Raw genomic sequence first — 13,646 nt, 5'->3', positions numbered from 1 at the left:
CAAAACACAAACACATTTTACATGTAACACGTACCACTTTAATTCTGGAAACTCAATAGTTCAGAAACTCTACGGTCTTTGCCCAGTCTCAGTCAAAGATATTTACAAAATTAAACATGCTGTTTTCATGGGAACATACTAAGGAATAAAATATGGAAAAAAAGTTCAATACGGGCGAAGTGTTGATAATATGTTCCTCAAAACAATAAAACAATAAAAAAGATAAAACAATAAACTAAAATTACAAAAACTAAACATCTTGCCTGAACACAAGCGGTAACCAAACTTGTTTGACAGTTTTTAGTGTAGACTGTCGAATGGGACTCATGTGTCTTCGTAGGGTACACATATCTATTGCAAAGAAAAATATTCTCGCCCATGGGCCAAACCTTTTTCTCGCCCATGGGCGAAATATTTCAATATCGCTATGAAATCGTTGAATTAGGTTAAAATGGGTTAAGTTTTGTGTCATGATACTTGAAAGAAATACATCTATGTATTTGCGAAACAAAAAAAGAGTTTTGAGTAAATGAAAATATTATCGTCCATGGGCCACACTTCGCCCGTGGGCAGGTCCATTGGCGACATAGTGTAAATATTCAGTTTTTGAACATTTTTTTCTCAATGTTTTATTCCTTAGTATGTTCCCATGAAAACAGGATGTATAATTTTGTAAATACCTTTGGCCGGGACTGGGTACAGACAGTAGAGTTTCTGGACTATTGGGTTTCCAGAATTAAAATGGGACGTGTTACATGTAAAATGTATCACTATTATGTAATCACACGAAGAGTTATACAAGCTTGTTATCATGCATCCCCCACACATGACGTTTCAGGAAAAAAGTGGCTTTGCATGCACAATCCACTCCCACAAGCTGGTTTCAGAGAAAACCACGTAAAGACTGCAGCTACGTCACACGATCAAAACCAAATATTGTATTCGTAACGACGTAAACCATGCGGGATAAACATTGCCTTTAATGTACATAAAGCATGAATGATACTGTTTGTGATGTCACTCTAACATTTCTAACTTGAAAATTTCACGCGCCTCTCCACGTGCTGTACCTTTGATTATGCTCGCTGGCGTAGCGCCAAGCAAAGTGTTGATGCAGCCTCTTCATCCAGCATCACTTAATAGTCATGCTAAAGTCGGGTCTTGATTTTGCATTATATACTAATAAACCTTTTGTACCATTTGCATGTTTATAAACTTATGAAGCTACAATATGCATTTAAACAAAATATAACCGCGCTTCCAGAAAATCAATATCGCCCCGCGGCTTGTACGCTTACAAGCGCTGACTTAACGTGACTTTGACATTCACGTGAATCTGCAAGTGACTTGACAAGCGGTGGGTGGTATGCAAACAGTATATAAAGACTGTCTTCATCCCATATCAGAATCACCTCTCCGACCTGAGCAAAGACGTTACATTCTCTTAAAAAGGTTTGCAACTGGAGGAGATATGCAGATTGTGTATCCATATAACCAACGCGAAGTCATGTTGCAATCGCCCTGAAATTGCGCACCTGTAGTTGAAGGTATACTTCTTTGTCTTTTGGACGAAAAAGTTGAGGGTTTATATTTGGATTTTGTTTCGTTCGCAGAAATTCCTCATTCGATCATATATCTATTATAATACATTTTTTCAGTCTTCAGGAGGATTACGCAGAGATGTGGAACCAAATTCCCATGGTGCACGGGTGGACCAGTTGTCTCAGCGTCACTGAGCAGAGAAGAATACATTGGGCGCGTCAGTAACGTTTGATTGTAGATTCGGATCCTGGTTCGCCCCGATTATGTTTCTAGGGTTTTAAGCACCATACTCGTGCTCGTGGTTTTCACCGAAGTGGTAAACGTCTATGACCTGCATCTCTTCGACCGTCCCTCCCACATATAGCTGACCTTCCATGATATAACTGAAATACTGTTCAAAGCGGCGTTCTAACCCAACTCACTCCTACTCACCAGATTCCTAAGGGCTACCCGTCAAGATTGGTCAACTGTAGAATATGGGTCCTTGTTCTCAAAGCTGAGATAGGTATGAAACATGGATAAACTATGTCGTTAATACGCTCCCTCTTTCCAATGGTAGGATGCTATTTCCAAGTTGGCCAGACACTTGATCCAATTCTTCAAGCGTACAAAGGGATAAGCGAGGCAGTCCAGGGCAGCCATTCCAAACGACGTCAGAAACTAACATATAAGTTTTTTATACTTATCAAGAAAGGTATACATATTTTTTATATCATTACAGGTTAAAACTTTAAAGTAACTGAGCGTTTGTGGATTCACGATGGTGACTGGTTATTTTCAGCTTGCCTAGCAATCGCCGGGATAACCGAGCCTTAAAGTTTCCTGTACTGTAGTCACATTGGTAAAACGCGTCTTACCTATTCGGTATCCAAGTAACAATCCAGGAAGATCTTCATCAGCCGGCTTAACACTTCGCGAACGCCCACTGAAATCCCGACTCCTTGTGGCGAAGGTTCTCAAGAAATGTTTCCCGGTCTTCCTCGTGGACTGAACTGTCACTCAAGGCGGCTGCTAAATGGGCTTTACGTACAACCAGTGTCAACACTGAATTTTGCAGCGATTCTTAAGTTACGACTCTTGAGTGTGTCACTTTGATTAGATTGGGCGTTTCTTGCGTCAGATATTCAAATTGAACAACCTTCCTGGCATTGATAGGTATCTGAGAACGTCGAAGCAGCTACCTCCGAGCCACATATATTCCAATGAATTTGTCATTGTTGTTTCTTTATATTGATTATTTCTTGTTAATAGTTTTAAAAATAGTATGATAAAGACCACCTGACATATTTTGATCAGAGTCACCTATAAACTGCCGTTTGTAAACAGATGAACGTTATTGTAATGTCAGTTCCAAAGAAATGCTTGTGGCAGTGGATAGTCGGGAGATTTATACATTTGATTGTCACGCGAAGAGGGTGAAAGTATTGTTTTACGTCCCCTTTAGCAATATTCCAGCGAACGCTTAACCACTGGGCTACCTCACAGCCCCGCCACATGAAGAACCAGATTAGTTGGGTAAAATCGTATTCCTGGTGTCTCCCTTAGAGTATTTCAAAAGTGGCGTAAAACAGCAGGCACTCAACCGGATCTTAAAGCTATAGATCTAAGTGCGAAACATAGATTTCGGGTTTGTCAAGATTGGGAGAAGTGGGTCGAGATGTGGTTGGGTTGGTTGGGTTGGGTTGGTTGGTTGGTTTACAAACTGTTTTTTTTACCATCAAAGAGCATACTTTTATTGTAACGATAATTTTTCGATTTTTGGATCGTAAGAATTATGTTTTCTAATATGAGATTTTATTATTTTTCTGAAGGGTTAGCAGTTTACAAAGAATACACAACTGTGTTACTACGGCTGTTGGAAGTAAACGATGGATGTCCATATGAAAGTGCACTGAAATGTGTCTTGAAATGTAGCTTTTTGGTGGATATGTCAATATCCATTTAAGATATACAGTGATTAAGGTGAGTGAATTAATTTCATTGGATTGATTTACAAAATACAAGAAAACGTTAGTACTTATATGGCAACAAGCGACAAAACGCGTTCCATATCCAATAACAATCGTGGATTAAACTTGGATTTCAATCAACTTTGATAATTGTTTGTCTGAATATAATATCCGGAACAGCGGGTCTATTACCGATGCACTCAGCAATATTCCAGCTATATGACGGCGGTCTGTAAATAATCGAGTCTGGACCAGACAATCCAGTGATTGATGTCATGTGCATCGATTCATGTAATTGAGACACGATGACATGCATCAACCAAGTCATCGGGCATGACCACCATATCCCGTTAGTCGCCTTTTACGACAAGCAGAGTCGCCTGTTACGGCAAGCATTTTAGTTGTGTTTAGTGTTCTCTGCCCATTATTCAACCACACTCTTGAGACCCAGTAAAGTCAATGTCAATGCCTTAACGTCAATCTGGTCAAGACGGTATGATAATGCGCACAAGCAAGAAAAGAATGAATTTCGCATTTCATTTTCACAATAGCTGCATACATATATAGTAAGACGATAGTCACTGATAGTCGAAGTGATATTCGGGTGGTCAGGCTCGCTGACTTGGTTGATGCATGTCATCGTATCCCAATTGTGTGGATTGATGCTCATGATATCAATCACTGGATTGTCTTTTCCAGACTGGATTATTTACAGACCGCCGCCATATAGCTGGAATGTTGCTGAGTGCGGCGTTAAACAACAAACAAACAAACATTATAAGCTGTTTTTCAGAGATGGAACGCACGTACTGACGCTATCAATTAAGTTTTGTTTTTTAGTTCTTTAGTTTTGTAGTTCTTGGTTACCGCTGCACTCAGCAATATTCAAGCTATATGAAGGTGGTTTCTACATAACCAGACAATCCAATGGTTGATATTACTAGTAATTACCACGCCGTCAAGGCTGCATGATTATATAAATCCACTCAAAAACAGCGCAATGGTCAGGCAACAAACAAACAATTTTTATGCATCTTGTGGGAGTGGCGAGTGCGACCGGTTGGACGGGACATACTTTCCCTTCAAGTCATAACAGTTGCTATATGGCTGGAATAATGCCGACGCTACGTTACATTTTAACACACTCACTTCTTGCGAACACCCGGTGTCATGACTGATTTGATCCATCCATAGAATTTTGCCTTTTTACCTCAATGAACTCTGTTTCGGGGGGTAATCAAAAGTAAATTTGAAGGCGAGTTGTATTTTGAGTTGAGTTAGATATGGTCTTCAGCAACCCATGCTTGTCGGAAGAGGCGACTAACGGGATCGGGTGGTCAGGCTCGATGACTTGGTTGATGCATGTCATCCATCCCATTTGCGCGGATCTATACTCATGATGTCAATCACTGGATTGTCTTGTCCAGACTTGATTATTTACAGACCGCCGTCATACTGCTGGAACATTGCTGAGTGTGACGTTAAAAACGTTCAAACAAACAAACAAGAGCTAGATATACTTTTAGAGTAATAACATGCAGCTATGAAATTTCTTCTCTCTTAACTGACATGGGCGTTTTTGTTCACAGGGAATGTCACAGTCGCACACCTCATGAAAGCCATTGCTGGTTCGCGTTGGTTTTAAGATGGCATTGATATTTTGAATAACAAAGCTGAACGTGCACAATGACAACGTGAGGACTTCAAGCGATCAATACGGTAAAGCTTAATGTGCTAAATCTGGCGTATGTTAACGTGTGGATACTCTTCGTTTCTATTCCTTGTCTGTAGTACGAGACTTCCTTCACATAGTTGACTGCTCTCTAATGTGTATGGGTCGTTACTACAGATCAAGTGATAACGTGTCCGGTACAATGTGACTCATTATAAATAGAGCTATGACTCACATGCTTACTGTGTTAGTAATTGTATATATAGAACTAACGTGGGATGTGCTGTTGATGTTGTCGACTGCGTCGTAGTAGTTCATAGGTGAGAGTAGTAAACAGAACATGATCATAAACATGTGTTAAAATAATGTGACATAAGTTCAAGGGAATATTAAATAGTGACAATACTCAAATTAGGTGCAACATTTCAGTTGCAACAGTTGGTTGGTTGGTTGGTTTGTTGTTCAACGCCACACTCAGCAATATTCCAGCTATATGACCGCGGTCTGTAAATAATCGAGTCTGGACCAGACAATCCAGTGATTAATATCATGAGCATCGATCCACGCAATTAGGATCGATGACATGTATCAACCAAGTCAGCGAGCCTGACCACCCGATCCCGTTAGTCGCCTCTTACGACAAGCATAGTCGCCTTTTACGGCAAGCATGGGTTACTGAAGACCTATTCTATCACGGGTCAGTTGCAACAGTTCACAAAATTGATTGTTTACGGTTGCCACCGGTGGAGCAGGATACGCTTATCTTTTCGAAAACATGTGTGATGGATCATCACTATTTGATTGTTTTTCATAAACAAATGACCATGATAAAGTCTGAATCATACAATCGACTCTGTCTTTGGCAGAGATGTCTTATAAATATTGAAAGTCACTTTGTCACTTATTTTTATATCGCACTTATATTGCAACAGTTCAATATAAGAGGAACATATTTGACAGATGTATGTCACCTTTGGAACTTAATATTCCTTGTTTCTGAATTGTTTACTTGAAAGAGTTCATGGCAAATTTCATGAGAGAGAAAACAGAAATAGAATGCATGTAATATATGTGTATATTGTCAATTATAAGCCGTAAAATAGATATTACGACATATTTGAACTTTACGTTAAAAGCCATACAGGACATGGTAAATAAAATAATTTGATAACATAAGAAGGGAATTGTTGCTTGTACTGCGTAAAAAAATATATTTATTATCTATGTTAAAAAAGAAACACAAATCATAGTATATGGTTTACTCAAATACGATAACCATACAAGGCATGTTACCTCGTAGGCATCGAAGCACAATGTTAGCATTCATAAGCGATGTTGTGATGCATGTCTTTCCGGCAATATTGATGATGGCGCACCTTGGAATGGAAACTGAATTAGGCAGAGAGGAATATGCATGTGTGACTTCAGCATACTGTTAACATCGAAGATGTAACGTCTTTGAGATACACTTAGAAGTTAGAGTACTAAGTAAGGATACGATATAGGGACGTTGTACATTTGTCATGTATGACCTTCATTTAAGTATAAGGGGCAAAGGGGCCCAGTCGTCTAAGGCGCCGCGATTCGCTGTTCAGTCCCTTGGGCACGCCAGAAACCTATGATTGTGGGTTCAAATCCCGGTTCGCCCCGATTATGTTTCTAGGTCTGTCAGCACCATACCCGTGCTCGTGGGTTTCACCGAAGTGGTAAACGTCTGAGACCTGCATCACTTCGAGCTTTCCTCCCACATTAAACTGACACGCCGCGATGTAATTGGAATACTGTTAAAATCGGCGTTAAACCCAACTCACTCACTCATTTAAGTATAATATAAAACGTCATTACTAAAGTATAACTGGCCTCGATTATCCGACGAAACACATTCCATGTAGCTGTGAAGATTATGCAAATGGTTACAAAATACGTTGAGGATTTAAGGTATTTAAGGTCACCTTTTACGGCAAGCATGGGGTGCTGAAACTCTATTCTTCACGGGTCGTACCCTATGTCGATGCGATAACAAATCCCATACACTGTGTATCACAATCCGATAAATATTCTGGAGGTCGCCTTACAGAAGTACATTTTGATAAGCTGCAAATATCAATGCGATGGCTATTTGCTCGGAACATAACCTCAAATAAGATAAAACATAGGAGCTTTCTGTGAACAACCATGGCTGCTGAAAATTTGGCACTATTTATAATCAATGGGAAGGGGTACTCAGGCATGGTAGATAAGGTACCTGAGTGAATCAGAAATGGCTAAGCCTTTTATGGATTTGTTTCAGAATGGTGTTATGTGATAACGAAATTATTAACCTCCTGATTTGTCGTATAGTAGATATAATTAATAAGGAATTAGGAATGTGTTTATGCTCGCAAAACGTAAGCATTACATTTCTAAAATAGACATTTGGGCCAAAAACACACTCGACCATCACATCACTTTCTATGAAAAATATTTGGAAGTTACGAACCTCAAATTATGCGAATGATTAATCTCAAATCCAAAGATACTCATAGATGTTATTGTTTATTCAGAGAATGGACTATTAAATAGTTTTCAACCATCCCATCAACCTTAAAGGACATGGGACTCTGTGTAGTTAATGACCTTAGAGTTTCTTTTGCATTTTTATCAAATGAATCAAATGTTAGAAGGAATAAGAATGCAGTAGAATGGTTAATAATATACCATGATGACATCATGATTCTGTCACATTAATGACAAATAGTTTATATTCTGCTAAAATTTATTAATATAAATATAATTTAAAAAATAAATCAAATTTTGGTTCTGTATTCTGTGTACGACTGTTCCACTTTCGACTGAGGTAAACAGGTAATAATTACTAATGAACTCAACCTTTCCAGATACCGGTATAAGCCATCTGATAATTGGGCTTTGTGACAACTGGGGGGTTACCTCTTCATATGTTGAGACAGTTCCTGCTAGACTTTTCAGTGTGGGAGAATAATTAATTATTGGTTGAAATTGTCGAGCCGTAATTCATAGTATTATCCTTAAGCATGCGTACCAGTTCGAGGTTAGCAAGGGTGAAATAGGAAAAATGCTGCGCACAAAAAAGTGTTATATAAGTACGGTTTTGGATAGGTTTGGCCCCATCAAGGGGTTGGCTGTGCTGATTTATTTGTTTAGCAATTTAGCGCTTTAAAGAGATTGATGTACCTATATGGGCTTAGACTTTTATAGACATGTGAAAATAGAATGTTCATTCTGTGCAGGTTAAAGAGACAGTTTTACCGAGGTATTATTGTGTCCATCTCAACCAGGAAAACTTGCTAAAAAAGAAGTTCTCCAGCCTCAAATCCGTCCTTAATTAACTATCTAGGTAAGTATATTGTTTTAACACTTAAGAAAAACATTAGATATTTTACAGATTCATGGATTATCCTAAGTAGTAATGCTGTCTGATATTGAACATATTGGTGTTCTCTGTCATGTAGTGAATGTGTGTGTGCGTGTTCATAGGTGTGCGCGCGCGTGCGTGCGTGCTTGCGTGCGTGCGTGTGTGCGTGTGTGTGTGTGTGTGTGTGCACCACACTGCCTCAATGCGACGGCGGCTGCTTCCAGTCCATATACAGTTCAAATAATAAAGTCGACATTGAATATTCAATGTTTACGAAATCGATTGTCAGGTAACATATATAGCCCCATTTAACTAAGAGTATTGGACATGATACAAGTGACCTCATTCCAGCACGGGTTTTACCCAATATCGCATAACAATTTGTTTATACGCCGTTCTCGCGTCTACTGGCGATCTATTTATAACGTTATGCCATCGCTCTCAGCAATTGGCCTGTCAGAGAGCACGCACTGTCAAAATCTATAAGTCGAATTGGACACCCAATTCGTCTTCATCAGGTGAACATAATAACTATAATAAAAACCCGGTAACTCCGCGGATGATCGAATATCGAGTGATCCATAGTTCGGGATACAGTAGACTACGGTTATAAGGGACTGCCAATTTCAGTTCGTTTTAACTGTAGTTCGTTATAAGCATATATATACAGCATAACTACAGCAAATAGCTGGTACAAAAAAAGTAAGTTCCTTATATCCGTCAATTCGTTATAAACGTGTTCGTTATAACCGTAATTTACTGTTATTGGAATGCTGAAACTAGTGGCGAAACAATTTCTACAATGACTATCATTTTGACTTGTCTTTGCATGTGTTTGTGACGGGTGCCACCATGGGGCAGGATACGCTCACCTTTTCGCAAACACCTGGTATCATCACAACTCGATAGTGATTCATAAACGCATGCTCATGATAAAGTCGGGATGGTACAGTGGACTCGATATGTCTTGTAGCTATTTAAAGGGTCTTTGTCGCCTTTATTTACTTCATTTAACTACACACCGACTTATTGGCGTTTCAAATTACCTAATAACGATGTTTGTGTGTTTTTGTCCGGACTTTACCATGTTTCAGAATACAGTAGGATGTCAACAGCAGCAACAACAGGAGTAAAGACTGGAGGACCTGATTTCTAGCAGCAAACCGTTATTGAATACCGAATGCCTCTAACCGAAAAGGTAATATCTCGTCATACATACCCAAAGACACAGTCTTCAGTGACTTCGTCAACTTCACCAACAATCTACGTATGGACGAAGACTTTTCAATACAATTCCTGCAATAGTAAGTTGAGAAGTAGTGGTTGGTTGGTTGGTTGTTGTTCAACGCCGCGCTCAGCAATATTACAGCTATATGACGGCGGTCTGTAAATAATCGAATCTGGACCAGACAATCCAGAAATTAATATCATGAGCATCCATCCACGCAATTTGGATACGATGACATGCATCAACCAAGTCAGCAAGCCTGACCAACCGATCCCTTTAGTCGCCTTTTGACGACAAGCATAGTCACCTTTTACGGCAAGCATGGGTTGCTGAAGACCTATTCTACCTATTCTATTCTTCACGGGTCACAGAACGAGTGCATCAATGTAAAATGCTTTCATTTCCGTGGTAGATGTCGTGTAGATCCAATGGTGATGGCGGTTTAGAATAGGCCCTAGCAACCTATGCCAGTCATATACATGTATAGGCAACTTAATGGATCGGCTGGTCAGGCTCGGAGATTTGGTAGATTGCACGTCATGGTACTCCGAAGGCGTGGATCGTTGCTCATAATGTTTGTTTGTTTGTTGGTCAACGCCGTACTTAGCAATATTCCAGCTTTTTGACGGCGGTTTTGTAAATAATTGAGTCTGGACCAGACGATCCAGTGATTGACATCATTGGCATATATCCATTAGTCGCCTCTCACGACAAGCACAGTCGCCTTTTACGACAAGCATGGGTTGATGAAGACCTATTCTAACCCTTCAGATCTTCACGAGTTGTTGCCCTTTATATCAATCGCGGGATTGTCCAGACTTACTTGTATTTACGGGCCGCCCTCATATAGGTGGAATAATGCTGAATGTGGCGTTAACCACATACGAACAATGATGTCGAACATCCGACACGACAATAACTCTTTTTCGTGTCCGATGCGGTTCCCCATTTTGACTTGTGCCATGTGATCCCCTGTTTTCGGGGCTAACAGTATGCTTGCGTTTGCGTGTGTTTGTGGCGGACACCACCAATGGGACGGAGTGCGCTCGCCTGTTTGCGAACACCTTGTGTCATCATTGTTTGATGATTGGTGGACGCATGCTCGTAGCGTAGTCGGAGTCGTACAGTCGACTCTGCTTTTGACAAAAGGGTTTTGTGGCTTTAATTTATAAGGACTCTTAGTTTCTTTTAAACCAAACTTTTTTTATTTTCATGCATGTTGTACTTTTACACTGCGAACAGACTTCGCTGCTCAGATAGAAACAAACCACTTTGTACAATGTGAATACAAGTAGATGCATTACAGGTGTACCTTGGCATCATGCCACCAAGGACCCATGAAGAACCGGGTTAGAACTGATCTTCAGCAACCCATGGCTGTCGTACGAGGTGAGTCATGGAAACGGGGTGGTTTGGCTCGGTAACTTGGGTGATACATGTCCTCATTTCCCAAGTGCGAACATCGATGCTCATGGTGTCAATCACTTGTCCAACTATTCCAGTTGGCCATAATTCCCATTGAAGCGATGTGTTGCTAAATCCTGCCAACACCTACTGGTCATGTATTCAGATCACAGTTGCGTCCCGAGGAAGATACCTGGCCAGTATTAGATAGATAATGGTGATTTGGCTCGGTATCTTTGGTGATACATGTCATTATTTCCAAATTGCGTACATTGATGTTCATGATATTAATAATATATAGAGGTTATCACGCGAGTGTGTTTGGGGATGGTAAATATCCTGCATTAGTAATAAACATTGTATTTAGCGAGCCTTGGCGAGCTACATACATAGTGTTTATTCCTAATACAGGATATTTGCCATCCCCAAACACACAAGCGTGATAACCTCTTTATCATATAATGTCATTCTTTAATTCTGTGCTTTAAAATCGCTTTCCCTCTCTTACAAACATTACCGAAACATTGCGAGTTTTCCTGGAATGCGCGTATTAATATTTATTACGTCAGAGGGGTAAGTGATGTGTCAGTCGGACAGTGACAGTAGCCAATATAGTTCCAACTGAAATCTGTTTCCTATACAGTGGCGAAGCAACATATACGCAAAACAACAGTTGTTTTTAATTGCCTTTCGCGGCAATCCATCGGTCTGTCCACCAGAGTAACTGCCCTTTGTCAAAGGGAAGCTACTCTAACCCTAGTCTATGAGACGTCACGGCCACGGTCAGACGTTGTTGACAGTCGGTTTGTCCTGTGATAACGTTAAGACGTGTAGTCAGATTTACACACAGCGACAAAACGAAACAAAGTAACAATTCAAACATATTTCGGCCAAATCCAACTATTTTGATTTGTGGAGAAGGTTTCATGCCGCAGAGGTCTACAAGCACAGATATGGCTACTGATCCCGCTTGGCTAGGCCTCGTGCCCTCGCAAAATTGTTTCGAAATTTATATCTCCAAAGTTGCCAAAACTTTAGCTACGTCACAGTTAGACACTGATTTTCAGTATATTAGACTGTCCTTTTGATAATGATAGCAATTATCCCTTTAGTTTATCCAGATTCCCGATGGTTAATTCTGACTCGATCGCCGAATGACGAGGGCGACGCCATGTGTTTAATATTTGCAGTTTTCATTGTGCATTTATCCTCCTTTACTTGATTTAGGAAACGAACGTCAGAATCGATCTCCAGATTCATGGTAGAGTATCATACTACCCTGTTGCATCAAAGTGGAGACAACAACAAATACAGATCTCGTCTAGATGATGATACACAAACGTCGTCCAACATCACATTTCCTAGCAATATTTGATTTTGAAGGAAGGCGAGGTGTTCAGGGGAGACAATCCACGTTTTGATCTCATCATCTTGTGAACACGTACGGGTAAGTGCTTGGTACTACAAGAATGTTTGAGGTTTTTTTGGTTAGCGCAGCACTAAGCAATAGTCCACCAGTATGACAACGGCATATAAATGATTCTGAACCAGACACTCCAGTGATTGCTATTTTGATCACTCAATGGATCCGCCCTCGGTGTACGATTAGGCGCCAGGTCAACAGGTCAGACTTGCCGAAGTTGCAGACTTGTAGTGTCAACAACGAAAGGGTTGGCATTGATTTCATCTTCTGTATTCTTTCATTGCATTGCAAAATGAAGAAGCTGAAATTCCTAAATCAAGCTTGGCCCACGCCTGTATTCATTCTGTGTATAAACTATGAATTAGTGCCCACAGTTTAGTTATAAATGATGATATCGGCCCCACCTCAAAAAAATAAATCTGTAAATTGAACAAATATAAGAATAAATAAACAGATAAAAAAAATGTTCAAATGAAAATAGGATTTGTAGATTAAATGTAGATTTAAATGTTATTTGTAGATGTATCTTGAAAACGGTAATTTGTCTGATATTAAATGAAGATGACTGGTTATAGAGAAGCGTCCAAAAAGGACAGCCTATAGTACGAGCCTTACTTCGCCCATAGGTTATGCATAATTAGACCTTTTCAATCATGAAAATTATCAGATACGTTCCCATGCATGAGAAATAGACACATGCATGTTTGGAACTTATGGTAACCGCGAAAACAAAGACCAGACTCACATGTGTCAAAATGCTTATATCAGATATGTCCAGGAAGCGTTTCTTATGTTGAACATATATTTTCTAAGGAGATTTAGATAAAGACAGTAGAAATGAAATCATTTTGGGTAACGGAATCTGTTTTTCACTAATTTCAGCCATACGAATGTACCTGATCGTGTCAAATGTCCACAAATGCAAGTGTAAGAAAGAACAAACCACTACTACCTTAACTTTAAAACTTTTACATTTCCAGTGGGCTCAAAACATGCCTACCCAACCTTCTCTTTTACACGAGTGTCACAGCAAAGGGACAATATCAGGATGGTGA

This window comes from Haliotis cracherodii, unplaced genomic scaffold (genome assembly GCF_022045235.1).
Source record: "Haliotis cracherodii isolate W230 unplaced genomic scaffold, xgHalCrac1.p SCAF_10, whole genome shotgun sequence".
Classification (NCBI taxonomy): Eukaryota; Metazoa; Mollusca; class Gastropoda; order Lepetellida; family Haliotidae; genus Haliotis; species Haliotis cracherodii.
Note: the sequence above shows the minus strand (reverse complement) of the source record.